This window comes from Oncorhynchus keta, chromosome 1, assembly GCF_023373465.1.
Source record: "Oncorhynchus keta strain PuntledgeMale-10-30-2019 chromosome 1, Oket_V2, whole genome shotgun sequence".
NCBI classification, from domain to species: Eukaryota; Metazoa; Chordata; class Actinopteri; order Salmoniformes; family Salmonidae; genus Oncorhynchus; species Oncorhynchus keta.
The window spans coordinates 59,581,834-59,598,430 of NC_068421.1; positions in this window are offsets into that span (position 1 = coordinate 59,581,834).

The following is a 16,597-nucleotide window of genomic DNA, read 5'->3' on the forward strand; positions in this document are numbered from 1 at the left end:
CTTCAACAAAAATCCACAACATTTTTGGTAGCATTGGACAGTCTGCCATTCTGGTGGTGAAAACTGCATGCTTGCACTGGTAGCAAGCTAGCTACTGCTACTTACCAAGGCACGTTTAAATTAAATTACACTCACTGTACACAAAAATAAAGTTCTAATACCAGAGGTGTTGACTCGAGTCACATGCCTTGGACTCGAGTCACAAATATGGTGACTTGCAAATCAACTTTGACTTTAACACCAATGACTTGTGACTTGTGCAGCGCATAACAGATTACAGTTTGAATCGGACAGCAGCCAATCAAATTGTTGCCAGCTGAGAAAAAGTTGTGTGTGACAGTGCAGAGGAATGTCAGTGTGTAAATTCAGTCTGAGCCACTGGAAAGATGTTATTATTAAAATGACCCATGTATTTCCATGGAAATATAATGTTTATTTGGAAATTAAAAAATATAGATTTTTTTTTTTAAAGCATTCATTATTTGCGTAAATGTAATATACTAACTATTACTCTTGTTAAAAACAAGAAATGGTATTACATTTGGTGAAAAGTACATTATGACTTGTTTAGGACTCAAAACTCAAAATTTTGCCTGTCTTGACTTGGGACTTGGTCCTGTGACTTGGTCCTACCTCTGTCTAAAACCAAGTAAACAATTTATAATCTACCTCCTCTGTCTCCTGTAATTTGAAGAAAATTTGAATGGAATAATATCCTAAAAATGCTCAACTATCACTTTGCACTGTCAATCTCTATCCAATAATGTCACCAACTCACCAAGCTTCTCAATCCTCTGAGGAGTCTCCACTGGTCTGCATTAATTTGTGGATGTCCATCACCCATTTCATATGATATATTATGTATTACAATTCGTATCATTAGTCCCAATTTTGCTAAACTTATAGGTTACGAATTCTAGCTAGGTACAGTTGAAGTCGGAAGTTTACATACACCTTACATTTAAAATACATACATTTTATACATTTAAACTCATTTTTCACAATTCCTGACATTTAATCCTAGTAAAAGTTCCCTGTCTTAGGTCAGTTTGGCTCACCACTTTATTTTAAGAATATGAAATGTCGAGAGAAAGATAGAGAAAAATATTTCAGCTTTTATTTCTTTCATCATATTCCCAGTGAGCCAGACGTTTACATACACTCAATTAGTATTTGGTAGCATTGCCTTTAAATTGTTTAACTTGGGTCATACATTTCTGGTAGCCTTCCACAAGCTTCCCACAATAAGTTGGGTGAATTTTGGCCCATTCCTCCTGACAGCTGGTGTAGCTGAGTCACGTTTTGTAGGCCTCCTTGCTCGGGCACACTTTTTCAGTTCTGCCCACAAATTGTCTATAGGATTGAGGATTGAGGTCAGGGCTTTGTGATGGCCACTCCAATACCTTGACTTTGTTGTCCTTAAACCATTTTGCCACAACTTTGGAAGTATGCTTGGGGTCATTGTCCATTTGGTAGACCCATTTGCAACCAAGCTTTAACTTCCCGACTGATGTCTTGAGATGTTGCTTCAATATATCCACATAATATTCCCTCCTCATGCCATCTATTTTGTGAAGTGCACTAGTCCCGCCTGCAACAAAGCACCCCAACAATATGATGAAACCACCCACGTGCTTCACGGTTGGGATGGTGTTCACACTTCCCCCTTTTTCCTCCAAACATGATGGTCATTATGGCCAAACAGTTCTATTTTTGTTTCATCAGACCAGAGGACATTTCTCCAAAAAGTACTATCTTTGTCGCCATGTGCAGTTGCAAAGCGTAGTCTGGCTTTTTTTGGGCGGTTTTGGAGCAGTGGCATCTTCCTTGCTGGGTGGTCTTTCAGGTTATGTGGATATAGGACTCGTTTTACTGTGGATATAGATACTTTTGTACCTGTTTCCTCCAGCATCATCACAAGGTCCTTTACTGTTGTTCTGGGATTGATTTGCACTTTTCGCACCAAAGTACGTTCATCTCTAGGAGACAGAACACGTCTCCTTCCTGAGCAGTATGGCAGCTGCGTGGTCCCGTGGTGTTTATACCTGCATACTATTGTTTGTACAGATGAACGTGGTCCCTTCAGGTGTTTGGAAATTGATCCCAAGGATGAACCAGACTTGTGGAGGTCTACAATTTTTTTTCTGAGGTCTTGGCTGATTTCTTTTGATTTTCCCATGATGTCAAGCGGCAGGGTAGCCTAGTGGTTAGAGCATTGGACTAGTAACTGAAAGGTTACAAGTTCAAATCCCTGAGCTGACAAGGTACAAAATATGTTGTTCTGCCCCTGAACAGGCAGTTAACCCACTGTTCCTAGGCTGTCATTGAAAATAACAATTTGTTCTTAACTGTCTAGTAAAATAAAGGTAAAATAAAAAATGTCAAGCAAAGAGTCACTGAGTTTGAAGGTAGGTCTTGAAATGCATCCACAGGTACACCTCCAATTTTTTATTTTTTATTTTTTTATTTCACCTTTATTTAACCAGGTAGGCTAGTTGAGAACAAGTTCTCATTTGCAACTGCGACCTGGCCAAGATAAAGCATAGCAGTGTGAACAGACAACACAGAGTTACACATGGAGTAAACAATTTAGCAAGTCAATAACACAGTAGAAAAAAATGGGCAGTCTATATACAATGTGTGCAAAAGGCATGAGGAGGTAGGCGAATAATACAATTTTGCAGATTAACACTGGTGATAAATGATCAGATGGGCATGTACAGGTAGAGATATTGGTGTGCAAAAGAGCAGAGAAGTAAATAAATAAAAACAGTATAAAAACAGTATGGGAATGAGGTAGGTGAAAAGGGTGAGCTATTTACCAATAGACTATGTACAGCTGCAGCGATCGGTTAGCTGCTCGGATAGCTGATGTTTGAAGTTGGTGAGGGAGATAAAAGTCTCCAACTTCAGCGATTTTTGCAATTCGTTCCAGTCACAGGCAGCAGAGTACTGGAACGAAAGGCGGCCAAATGAGGTGTTGGCTTTAGGGATGATCAGTGAGATACACCTGCTGGAGCGCGTGCTACGGATGGGTGTTGCCATCGTGACCAGTGAACTGAGATAAGGCGGAGCTTTACCTAGCATGGACTTGTAGATGACCTGAGCCAGTGGGTCTGGCGACGAATATGTAGTGAGGGCCAGCCGACTAGAGCATACAAGTCGCAGTGGTGGGTGGTATAAGGTGCTTTAGTGACAAAACGGATGGCACTGTGATAGACTGCATCCAGTTTGCTGAGTAGAGTGTTGGAAGCCATTTTGTAGATGACATCGCCGAAGTCGAGGATCGGTAGGATAGTCAGTTTTACTAGGGTAAGCTTGGCAGCGTGAGTGAAGGAGGCTTTGTTGCGGAATAGAAAGCCGACTCTGGATTTGATTTTTGATTGGAGATGTTTGATGTGAGTCTGGAAGGAGAGTTTGCAGTCTAGCCAGACACCTAGGTACTTATAGATGTCCACATATTCAAGGTTGGAACCATCCAGGGTGGTGATGCTAGTCGGGCATGCGGGTGCAGGCAGCGATCGGTTGAAAAGCATGCATTTGGTTTTACTCGCGTTTAGGAGCAGTTGGAGGCCACGGAAGGAGTGCTGTATGGCATTGAAGCTCGTTTGGAGGTTGGATAGCACAGTGTCCAATGACGGGCCGAAAGTATATAGAATGGTGTCGTCTGCGTAGAGGTGGATCAGGGAATCGCCCGCAGCAAGAGCAACATCATTGATATACACAGAGAAAAGAGTCGGCCCGAGAATTGAACCCTGTGGCACCCCATAGAGACTGCCAGAGGACCGGACAGCATGCCCTCCGATTTGACACACTGAACTCTGTCTGCAAAGTAATTGGTGAACCAGGCAAGGCAGTCATCCGAAAAACCGAGGCTGTTGAGTCTGCCGATAAGAATTTGGTGATTGACAGAGTCGAAAGCCTTGGCGAGGTCGATGAAGACGGCTGCACAGTACTGTCTTTTATCGATGGCGGTTATGATATCATTTAGTACCTTGAGTGTGGCTGAGGTGCACCCGTGACCGGCTCGGAAACCAGATTGCACAGCGGAGAAGGTACGGTGGGATTCGAGATGGTCAGTGACCTGTTTGTTGACTTGGCTTTCAAAGACCTTAGATAGGCAGGGCAGGATGGATATAGGTCTATAGCAGTTTGGGTCCAGGGTGTCTCCCCTTTGAAGAGGGGGATGACTGCGGCAGCTTTCCAATCCTTGGGGATCTCAGACGATATGAAAGAGAGGTTGAACAGGCTGGTAATAGGGGTTGCGACAATGGCGGCAGATAGTTTCAGAAATAGCGGGTCCAGATTATCAAGCCCAGCTGATTTGTACGGGTCCAGGTTTTGCAGCTCTTTCAGAACATCTGCTATCTGGATTTGGGTAAAGGAGAACCTGGAGAGGCTTGGGTGAGGAACTACGGGGGGCGGAGCTGTTGGCCGAGGTTGGAGTAGCCAGGCGGAAGGCATGGCCAGCCGTTGAGAAGTGCTTATTGAAGTTTTCGATAATCATGGATTTATCGGTGGAGACCGTGTTTCCTAGCCTCAGTGCAGTGGGCAGCTGGGAGGAGGTGCTCTTGTTCTCCATGGACTTCACAGTGTCCCAGAACTTTTGGAGTTGGAGTTACAGGATGCAAACTTCTGCCTGAAGAAGCTGGCCTTAGCTTTCCTGACTGACTGCGTGTATTGGTTCCTGACTTCCCTGAACAGTTGCATATCACGGGGCTATTCGATGCTATTGCAGTCCGCCACAGGATGTTTTTGTGCTGGTCGAGGGCAGTCAGGTCTGGAGTGAACCAAGGGCTGTATCTGTTCTTGGTTCTGCATTTTTTGAACGGAGCATGCTTATCTAAAATGGTGAGGAAGTTACTTTTAAAGAATGACCAGGCATCCTCAACTGACGGGATGAGGTCAATGTCCTTCCAGGATACACGGGCCAGGTCGATTAGAAAGGCCTGCTCACAGAAGTGTTTTAGGGAGCGTTTGACAGTGATGAGGGGTGGTCGTTTGACTGCGGCTCCGTGGCGGATACAGGCGATGAGGCAGTGATCGCTGAGATCCTGGTTGAAGACAGCGGAGGTATATTTGGAGGGCCAGTTGGTCAGGATGACGTCTATGAGGGTGCCCTTGTTTACAGAGTTAGGGTTGTACCTGGTGGGTTCCTTGATGATTTGAGTGAGATTGAGGGCATCTAGCTTAGATTGTAGGACTGCCGGGGTGTTAAGCATATCCCAGTTTAGGTCACCTAACAGAACAAACTCTGAAGCTAGATGAGGGGCGATCAATTCACAAATGGTGTCCAGGGCGCAGCTGGGAGCTGACGGGGTCGGTAGCAGGCGGCAACAGTGATAGACTTGTTTCTGGAGAGAGTAATTTTCAAAATTAGTAGTTCAAACTGTTTGGGTATGGACCTGGAAAGTATGACATTACTTTGCAGGCTATCTCTGCAGTAGACTGCGACTCCGCCCCTTTGGCAGTTCTATCTTGACGGAAGATGTTATAGTTGGGTATGGAAATCTCTGAATTTTTGGTGGCCTTCCTGAGCCAGGATTCAGACACGGCAAGGACATCAGGGTTAGCAGAGTGTGCTAAAGCAGTGAGTAAAACAAACTTAGGGAGGAGGCTTCTGATGTTGACATGCATAAAACCAAGACTTTTCGATCACAGAAGTCAACAAATGAGGGTACCTGGGGGCATGCAGGGCCTGGGTTTACCTCCACATCACCCGCGGAACAGAGAAGGAGTAGTATGAGGGTGCGGCTAAAGGCTATCAAAACTGGTCGCCTAGAGCGTTGGGGGCAGAGGATAAGAGGAGCAGGTTTCTGGGCATGGTAGAATATATTCAGGGCATAATGCGCAGACAGGGGTATGGTGGGGTGCGGGTACAGCGGAGGTAAGCCCAGGCACTGGGTGATGATGAGAGAGGTTGTATCTCTGGACATGCTGGTTGTAATGGGTGAGGTCACCGCATGTGTGGGGGGTGGGACAAAGGAGGTAACAGGGGTATGCAGAGTGGATCTAGGGGCTCCATTGTGAACTAAAACAATGATAACTAACCTGAACAACAGTATACAAGGCATATTGACATTTGGGAGAGACATACAGCGAGGCATACAGTAATCACAGGTGTTGAATTGGGAAAGCTAGCTAAAAACAGTAGGCGAGGCTAATCAGCTAGCACAACAAACAGCAGGTAAAATGGCGTTGACTAGGCAACTGGGCCGACAGATAAACAAACAAGCAGAATGGGGTACCGTGATTAATGGACAGTCCAGCGTGCGTCAGCTATGTAGCCAAGAAATCAGTGTCCAGGGGGCAGCGGTGGATGGGCAGGGAAGCTGGGCTGGCGAGTGTTATCCAGGTTTTTTTTTATTTTTTATTTTTTTTATTTTTTTATTTTATTTATTTTTAAACTAACAATGACTAAATAGCTTGTAGCTAGTTAGCTGGTTAGCGTCTGGAGGTTCTTGAGTGTGTCATAAAAATAAATCAAAATTAAAAGTGATAGCGAATCCGTATCACAGTGGGTGAGGCAGGTTTCCGGAAGGTATAAACAAATAAAAATCAAAGAGAGAGAAAGTAAATGACTCAAATGATGTCAATTAACCTATCAGAAGTTTCTAAAGCCATGACATCATTTTCTGAAATTTTCCAAGCTGTTTAAAGGCACAGTCAACTTAGTGTATGTAAACTTCTGACACACTGGAATTGTGTCTGCAGAATCTGTCTGTAAAGAAATGTTGGAAAAATGACCTGTGTCATGCACCAAGTAGATGTCCTAACCGACTTGACAAAACTATAGTTTGTTAACAAGAAATTTGTGGAGTGGTTGAAAAACAAGTTTTAATGATTCCAACATAAGTGTATGTACACTTCCGACTTCAACTGTAGGTAGGTGGTAAACATTAGCTAGCCTAATGTTCACCACATTAAGCTAGCTAATGGCGTTAGGATTAGGGTTAGGGGAAGGTTTAGATAACTTGCTAGTAGTCGCAACATACCTAAAAAGTAGCAAGTAGTTGAAAAATGGCTAATTAGCTAAAATGCTACATTTCTCAATTATGAGATTTGAACTTGCAACCTTTGGGTTGCTAGAAGTTTACATTATACACCAACCCATCCACCCCGACCAGTTTTTACCTTTAGTAACCAGCTGTCTTATGTAACTATACCAAATGTAACATATCATACTAATATTCATATGTTATAAAACACACTGTTTTGCAATGAAGGTCTATAGTAACTTAAATGGCACTCTCTGGGGTAGCACCATGGTGTAACAGGAGGACAGCTAGCTTACATTGTCCTTTGGCTACATTGACTTCAATACAAAACCTAGGAGGCTCGTAGGCCTCACCCCCTTCCATTGACCTTCATGCTCATTATGACCACTTCAGACACAGGTTACATTAGTCAAAAATGAAACTGCATAAAATATTCCCAGACACCTCGCCACTGTGTGAGAGGTGCAAGCAGGATGAGGGGACATTGACCCACTTGCTTTGGACCTGTCCTAAGTTACATGCTTACTGGGTTCTAATTTTTGATGACTTATCTAAAGCCTTCGACAGAGTTCTAGCCCCAGACCCATTGATTGCTCTGTTTGGTACAGTTGATGGGAATAACCAGGAGGGGAAGGCTGTCTCTCTTTGTACTATATTAGCCAAAATGCTCATATTGCAATTTTGGAAATTGGAAACGTACCTACCTTTGAAATGTGGTTATGGGATTTATGGAATGTAATACATATGGAAAAGATTCGATACAATACCTCCAATAGAAGTCCAATGTTTTACAAAATATGGCAGCCGATACTGGATAAATGGTCTAGTCCCGCTTCATAACTGGGTTGACGATCTGCTGCTACTCTGTACTGTACTCCACTCAATATTTTTTTATGGCTTAACTACACTGCTTGTAATGACTATATGCTGTCTTCTTATACATGTACCACCTAATAGGATTTAGTTTTATTTTGTGTATGTGTGAGTTAAGTTTTGTTCTGTCCTCTAAATTGGCCATCCCATTCAACAGTACAATGAATGTCAATGTATCTCTGTCTTTTAAATTTGTCATTGGAAAATAATATGCCTTTTTTATTTTTTTAAAATGATGACCACTTCCGGAAGATGACCTCCAACCAATCAAAGCTTTTGCATTATGAACTGACATGTTGTCCATACAATCATAGGATTAGGATCAGAGAATGAACCTAGTGTGTTGTATTGGGGTTGTGCTGCAGAGAATTATGGGAGGTTCTATGTGTGAAGGGGAAGACCATCTCCTCAGTGAATTTCAGCCAGTAACATATCATGCTAAATGAAAAAGCTCAGATTTACATACAGAATAATACAAAATTCTCTGAGACCCGGTTGACACACAACACACACACACACACACACACACACACACACACACACACACACACACACACACACACACACACACACACACACACACACACACACACACACACACACACACACACACACACACACACACACACAGATTCCTCGGAGGAAACTCCATCTCCTTGCCTTATTGCAACTGCAATGCTCTCCACATAGGCAAGGAAGAAAACATCCTGCAGCTCTGGTCAACGTTGAATCACAAACGGCATTGTTACTTTATAACCACTTTCTTCATTTAAATTTGAGGGGATAAGTTATGTGACATCTCCAATATCCAACAGCAATACGTATATAAAGAATACCATTGGATAAAGTAAATGGCCATTTGCTGAAAGAGCGTAACTTACAATTAGGTCCGACAATGGCGTTCTAATTCAAAGGAATTCCAGTGTGAGCTGACAATAAAAGACGGGAATTACTAATGAAATGTTGCATTCTCAGAAAATACACGATCAGTCATGAAAACTCTACAATTGTCCTTTTTCACACACGAGCAGTTGCCTGTCAAAACGTCATCACTATTGATGTATGTGTAGGTGTATGGTCCTTCTGTAGCTCAGTTGGTAGAGCATGGCGCTTGTAACGCCAGGGTAGTGGGTTCGATCCCCGGGACCACCCATACGTAGAATGTATGCACACATGACTGTAAGTTGCTTTGGATAAAAGCGTCTGCTAAATGGCATATATTATTATATTATTGAACGGTAATGTGATTGAAACACAGGACGAAGTTGCACAAGAGAACGTGGACGTGCTCATTTAGGATTTTTCTAACGTGATTACACAAAAGAGCAACAAAGACGTCACAATTGACACTACAGTGAGACACTGTACAACCTGCAATGTCCTTCACAAGTTTGGTGGTTAGCATGGGGGTCAAGTGCTCTGGTCTATTACGTACTTAGAGAGCAGAATCAGTGCCTAGCTGCCTGACCCTCTTGATTGTACTACGGGATCATTTTAGATCCAAAATGCTGGGGCTGGGCTCGGGCTTGGCTGGGGGATGGGGCTGGGGGCTGGAGGCTGGCCTGGGCTGGGGCTGGGGCTGGGGCTGAACTTGGGCTTGGCTGGGGGATGGGGTTGGGGGCTGGGGGCTGGGGCTGGGCTTGTGCTTGGCTGGGGGATGGGGCTGGGGGCTGGGGGCTGGGCCTGGAGGCTGGGCTGGGCTGGGCTGGGCTGGGCTGGGCTGGGCTGGGCTGGGCTGGGCTGGGCTGGGCTGGAGCTGGCTTCTGGTACTGTACTTTAGTCATTTACATGCACTGTGAGTATCACAGAGAAACAGAGAAAGCCCAAAGCTTACGTCTGTGTTCTGCCAGGTAACCACTACCAGAGGGAGAAAACAACAGAGTTGGCCTCTCCAAATCCTGGAGCTCAGAGCAAGAGAGAGGGATACTCTCAGGTGTACACTCTGAATTGAGACTCCCTTCCTTGGGCTAGTTCCTCTCAGACACAAGGATCTGGGGTGGGTTAGAAGATGGGTCTGTGTTGTTTTTGCGTGACAGAGCAACAGCAAGTTCAGGTTAGGAGGGCAAAAAGTGGAATGTTTTCCGCAGGGCTAGGAGAGTGGTATATGTAGCTCATATGTGTGTATGGAGGGGGTTAGCATTCCCACCTTTCCCCCACTTTCTCACCCGCCTCCCCCTGTCTCCCCCCACGTCTCCCCAGAGCTGACACGTTTCATGGCGGCTATAAAGAGGAGACACTGCCCTCAATTTCCTATGAAAGAGGCCTAAACAGGGTACAGGCAACAAAGGATACTTTCTTCCCCCCCACCTCTCTCGGCTTGGAAAATGTGATTATTATTATTAGGAGAGTCCAGCTCTTTTATATTTCTTGAACCTATTTATGTAGAAGAAAAAGAGAAGGGGGAAAGGTGAGAGAACATGTCTGAAACGGTCTTGTGGCCAGAGACTTCCAGGGAGTTGGGGTTTTTAATTTACGAGGTGTTTGGGGAGAGATTAACTGGCTGCTTTTTCTTGTTTATCTGTCTGTGTTTGCTTGTGTGTTTTTCTCTCAATATGTGTTAGGTGATGGATTTAGTGTGTGTAAATGTTGTCAGAGCCTTTATTTTATCGAAGTATTTTTTGTCAGGGCCTTTTGAATCCATTAAAAAACACCTAAGCTAAAGTCCGGGGGGGGGTGAAATACATGATGGTCGTGTTGCTGTCTGTGTCAGTTGATGCAGTAATGCTGTGTGAGCCGGGAGGTTATCTGTCAATACAGCAGACCTTGGCTTGCTTGTCTCTGTATAGACACACTGTATCTATCTCTCATCACCACTTTGCCCGGGGGGGAGTCAACTCTCTTTGGGGTGCCTATGTGTTTCAATTTATTGTTTTGGCTCTGAAGTTTGTATTTGTCTATTAGGAGGTATAGGGGTGAACCCTAAAATCGGACAAATTGCTGAAAATTGCCTACACGCAGTCATTCCTGTTTGGACACACTTGGCACATCTGGTTGTGATCTGGCTACAAAAGGGCCGCTGCGCAGAGCTTAGCCCTCAGACTGGTGCCACATTTTATCCCTGGCTGGGCTCGGTGCGAACGGAGATGTTCCTCTCCGTTGGGGGGTCGTGATGCTTGGCAGATGTCTCTCAGTTTAAGAGCAGCAGTAGGTTTTAATTGAGGGGAGCTGCAGAGATGAATGCAGCACCATGACAGTGCACCCCTTTCAAAGGGCTCACAATCTGGCAACTTTAAACACAGCAGATAAAAAGATGTGGAGATACATTTCCTGTGTTTGGCATCACACACACACAGCCACATTAAAATGATTAGTACTTCAAAAGGCAGAGCAGCACTTTTGGGAATGAGCTCCTGCATGAGGTCCTACATGGCTCATCAAGCTTCTGACGCTGCAGTGGAGGATAGGTCTGGTCAATCGGCAACTCTCTGTTTAGGCAATAGATCATTTTATGTTGACTGGAGTCCAGACATACACTATCGTTCAAAAGTTTGGGCTCACTTAGAAATGTCCTTGTTTTTGAAAGAAAAGCACATTTTTTGTCCACTAAAATAACATCAAATTGATCAGAAATACAGTGTAGACATTGTTAATGTTGTAAATGACTATTGTAGCTGGAAAAGGCATATTTTTAATGGAATATCTGCATAGGCATACAGAGGCCTATTATCAGCAACCATCACTCCTGTGTTCCAATGGCACATTGTGTTAGCTAATCCAAGTTTATCATTTTAAAATGCTAATTGATCATTAGAAAACCCTTTTGCAGTTATGTTAGCACAGCTGAAAACTGTTGTCCTGATTAAAGAAGTAATACAACTGGCCTTCTTTAGACTAGTTGAGTATCTGGAGCATCAGAATTTGTTGGTTCGATTACAGGCTCAAAATGGCCAGAAACAAAGACCTTTCTTCTGAAACTCATCAGTCTATTCTTGTTCTGAGAAATGAAGGCTATTCCATGTGAGAAATTGCCAAGAAACTGAAGATCTGGCACAACGCTGTGTACTACTCCCTTCACAGAACAGCGCAAACTGGCTCTAACCAGAATAAAAAGAAGAGTGGTAGTTTGAGAAACAGACGCCTCACAAGTCCTCAACTGGCAGCTTCATCAAATAGTACCCGCAAAACACCAGTCTCAACGTCAACAGTTAAGAGGCGACTCCGGTGCTGGCCTTCTAGGCAGAGTTGCAAAGAAAAAGCCATATCTCAGACTGGCCAATAAAAATAAAAGATTAAGATGGTTAAAAGAACACAGACACTGGACAGAGGAAGATTGGAAAAAGGTGTTATGGACATACGAATCTAAGTTTGCTGTGTTTGGATCACAAAGAAGAACATTCGTGAGACACAGAAAAACTTTAAAGATGCTGGAGTAGTGCTTGACACCATCTGTCAAGCATGGTGGAGGCAATGTGATGTCTGGGGGTTCTTTGGTGGTGGTAAAGTGCGGGATTTGTACAGGGTAAAAGGGATCTTGAAGAAGGAAGGCCATCACTCCATTTTACAATGCCATGCTATATCCTGTGAATAGTGCTGAATTGGAGACAATTTCCTCATATAACAGGACAATGACCCAAAGCACAGCTCCAAACTATGCAATAACTATTTAGAGAAGAAGCAGTCAGCTGATATTCTGTCTATAATGGAGTGGCCAGCAGTCACCGGATCTCAACCCTATTGAGCTGTTGTGGGAGCAGCTTGACCATATGGTACGCAAGATGTGCCCATCAAGCCAATCCAACTTGTGGGAGGTGCTTCAGGAAGCATGGGGTGAAATCTCTTCAAATTACCTCAACAAATTGACAACTAGAATGCCAAAGGTCTGCAAGGCTGTAATTGCTGCAAGTGGAGGATTCTTTGGCAAAAGCAAAGTTTGAAAGACACAATTATTATTTAAATTAAAAATCATTATTTATAACCTTGTCAACGTCTTGACTTTATTTCTCATTTCATGTATGTTTTCAAGGAAAACAAGGACATTTCTAAATGACACCAAACTTTTGAATGGTAGTGTATACTGTATGGTTTCTCAGCTTTCGTTACTGGTATTCCCCAAAGTGTAATTAAGTCTTTGGAAAACAAATCAGAAAACGTCAGAGTAAACTAATACAACAATTCAAGAAGTTGTCAAACCCATTGACCCATTTAGTAAAACTGCTGGATGTATTTTCAGTCTTCAGCTACACAGCACGTGACTGATGGAGTAAATGCATTGAGCAGAAGTTGTTGTCCAGCTCTCCTTTCCCATCTTCTTTCACCTCTTTTCTCTGTAGGTATATGGGGAGAGAGGTCATAGGTGAATAGTTGGGAGCGTCACATGTCGCTGAGCTGTTGGAGGCAGGAAAACTGAAAGCACAGCTGCAGACGCTGAGGTCTCAGCTTCTCAAATTGCCTCTGCCACAGTTTCCTGCCCTACTTACTGCCAGGCCAGGGCTTACTGCTGGCCTCTTAATAGCCCCACCCCCAGCTTAATAATCCATGATGTCACCGCAACATTACTTTTTGTTTTTGTTAATTTTTTTGACCCAACCATTGGTTCTTTCCCATTGTTTTTAAATATTAACAGGTGGATCCAGGGATAGGGAATCCATTTGGCCAGTCTTGTCCATCCTGTACTATCACATCTGCTTCAGTTTTCACTTCCCCTTGTGTGTTTGTCCACGTGTATTTGTTTCTTCCCCCCGGTTCCCCTTTGGAGGAGAGAGGCAGAGGAGTGATCAGTGGGTCTTTGATGCCGCTGGCCCCTGCCCTAGCTTTCCAGAGCACATGAGCCCAGGCAATTACACAGTGCTTCTAGCAGACTGCTATTAGTGTGTAATGCCCCAGTCTGGATGAGGATTTGGTGGAGCTGGAAAAGGTTTGCAATTGTACATAATCTCACTCCCCAGATTGTAAACATGTGTTATCATACAGAGTGGTACCGGGGGTTGGTGTTTGAAACAACTCTCAAAAACACACATAAATAGTACACATTTACTTATTGATTAAATAGTTTATTCGTGTTGTTATTCTCAGTCCTAGCCACTCTCCACTCTAAACATTCACTATAAATTAAATACGTTGCATATATGAGAAGAAATCATCTTGAATTTTTCACTGCTTTCAACTATGTGGACAGTGGTTGTATGGCAGAGTAGGCCACCTCTGAGTGCCCAGGGAGAGATGGAGGAGAGGGGAGAGGCCTAGACCAAAGTCATCATAGCAAACCTGGAGCTCATTTATCTTGGTGATTGGCAGCTCCTCTCTGTATTCCCCGTCTGAGAAATGAGCACAGAGCAACATGTGGTGGACAGGAAGAGCCAGGGTCGAGGGGGGCCAGAGAAATGATGGTCCCTTTATCCCTGCAATCACTGCCATTAAGTAGAAGAGTCCAGGAAAAGAAGAAGAAAAATACACCGGTCCATCTGTCATACTCTTCCTGTCTATTAACCCCGGCCCAGACTGGGAGCTGCAGTAACAGAATGTCCCGTGTGCTCCCTCTCCGGTCTCTAGGTCACCAGGCTGCTCGTTATGGAGCACACCTGTCACCATCGTTACACGCACCTGCGTGTCATCAGACTCACCTGGACTCCATCACCTCTGTGATTACCTGCCCTATATATGTCACTCCCTTTGGTTCCTTCCCCAGGTGTCATTGACTCTGTTTCATGTAGGTGCGTTGTTTGTGTGTTGTGTTTAATGGCTTGTTTCTTTATTAAAAACACTCACTCCTTGTACTCGCTTCCCGACTCTCAGCGCTCTCGTTACACAGAAATACTCCACAGACGTAAAGACTGAATTTACAGTTGGAGAAAAACATGTCCATTAAAATATATAGGCTGTACCAGATCCATTATAAATAGGCCTGCAATGTGGCCCATCTTTTAGGTTAGGGACAATTTATGCTTAACACTGACAAAGTGCCCTGGGCTGCCAAAAAGAAGATGCCAGGAGACAGAGGGCAGAAGAAAATAAATCACAGAGGGCCCTGTGCTACTAAAATACCATTTTCAAAGCAGTATGGAAAACAGACAGACAGTGATGTCCTTATTTCTTCATTGAGAATGACTGTTACTGTATCTCCCAGATGTACATGGACCGTGTTGCACAATCCACTCCTCCTGACTAACGGCTTGGGACTGTTCTGGCAGTGTGCACTAAACCAGAGCATGCAGGAATGGGGACTGGAAAACGGTGGTGCACTTAAAACAGACTTTATCCAAAGTGCCTGGATGTACAGCCATCTCCTCTGATGTTGTCTGGTCAAAAAATAAACATGACAACAGAGCAGCGTGGGCTAAAACAGGACCTGATCTGGCTACCATACTTCAGAGCAACAGCCTTGTCCTGACAGAAACAGCTCAGTCCCAGGTCTTTGATTCTCCCAGGGTGTGAGTGAGTGGCACCAGGAATACTCTCTCCTCTCTCCTCTCACTGCTCCCCTGGCTCTCATTTACATTACCTAGAATAAGTCCTGACAGCCAGGGGATGTTTTTGATTTGTTGAAGCCCCTGCTGAAAGAGGATGATGTTTAGAACCAAGGCCGCTGCTCTCTCCTTCTCCACACGGCGTCTGACGCACATGCCAATTTGGACACCACATTGAGTGATGACAAGGAATTACAGAGAGCAGGACTGGGAGGTTTATGAAAGGAATATTTATGTGTTTTTGTCTCGGAATGTCTGAAATGTCTAATGAATACAAGGGCAATCCTTTAAAGGGCTACAAGCAGCAAACTGCAATTCAAACCAAATAAGAATGCGTTATACATTGCCACTTCATATGAGTGAAATTGCATGGCCAGGTTATAATCCATTCAATTTTCCGATCCCATTCCAGTACTCCACATACATTAGAGACAATAGCAATGCTGTTCTTAAGGCTAAGCTAGCTGACCCCCACCAGCAGTCTATCAGAGCCCGCCTGACACCTGCTATGTTTAATGAGAGCAAGGGACAACTGGAGGCATGGTGTGTGTTTGTGTTTCTGTATAGATGTGTGTATGTGTGTAAGTATGTACAACAATGTGTGAGTGCATGTGACAGGAGGGCGGCACACACACATTGGCATGGTCCCTGCTCATTTCAACCCTCTCGCATGCCACTCTGTCGCCAGCGGGGCTTTGTGTGGTCACATACCTCCACCATGGCAGACATGGAAAACATTCATAGACCAGTAAGGCCAAGAGATTAGATGGCTCCTCATAGGCTCTGGCTCTAATAATGCTTCAAATTCAATGGTGCCATGTTGCTGCAATTTAGCCTCTTTGTCTTTGGAAAAAATGCATGCCATGTATCACCATACTATCACACTATCATTGGTCTCTTGCACTATTTTGTTGATGGCGCCGTTTACGAGTGGGTGCATGTCTTAATGTGTGTGTGTGTGTGTGTGTGTGTGTGTGTGTGTGTGTGTGTGTGTGTGTGTGTGTGTGTGTGTGTGTGTGTGTGTGTGTGTGTGTGTGTGTGTGTGTGTGTGTGTGTGTGTGTGTGTGTGTGTGTGTGTGTGTGTGTGTGTGTGTGTGTGTGTGTGTGTGTGTGTGTGTGTGTGTGTGTGTGTTTGTGTGCATGCTAGTACCAGAATGGGTGTGTGTGAAAAGAGAAAAGAGGCATGACAGGGGATTACTTGTAGAACTAGCAATGGATCAACTGAAACACAACATTGACTGAATGACCAAAGCAGCTGTCTTTGAACAGCTGCCCAACTGAAAAGATTTGCTAGAAACAGGAAGAAAAAAAACTATGAGGATG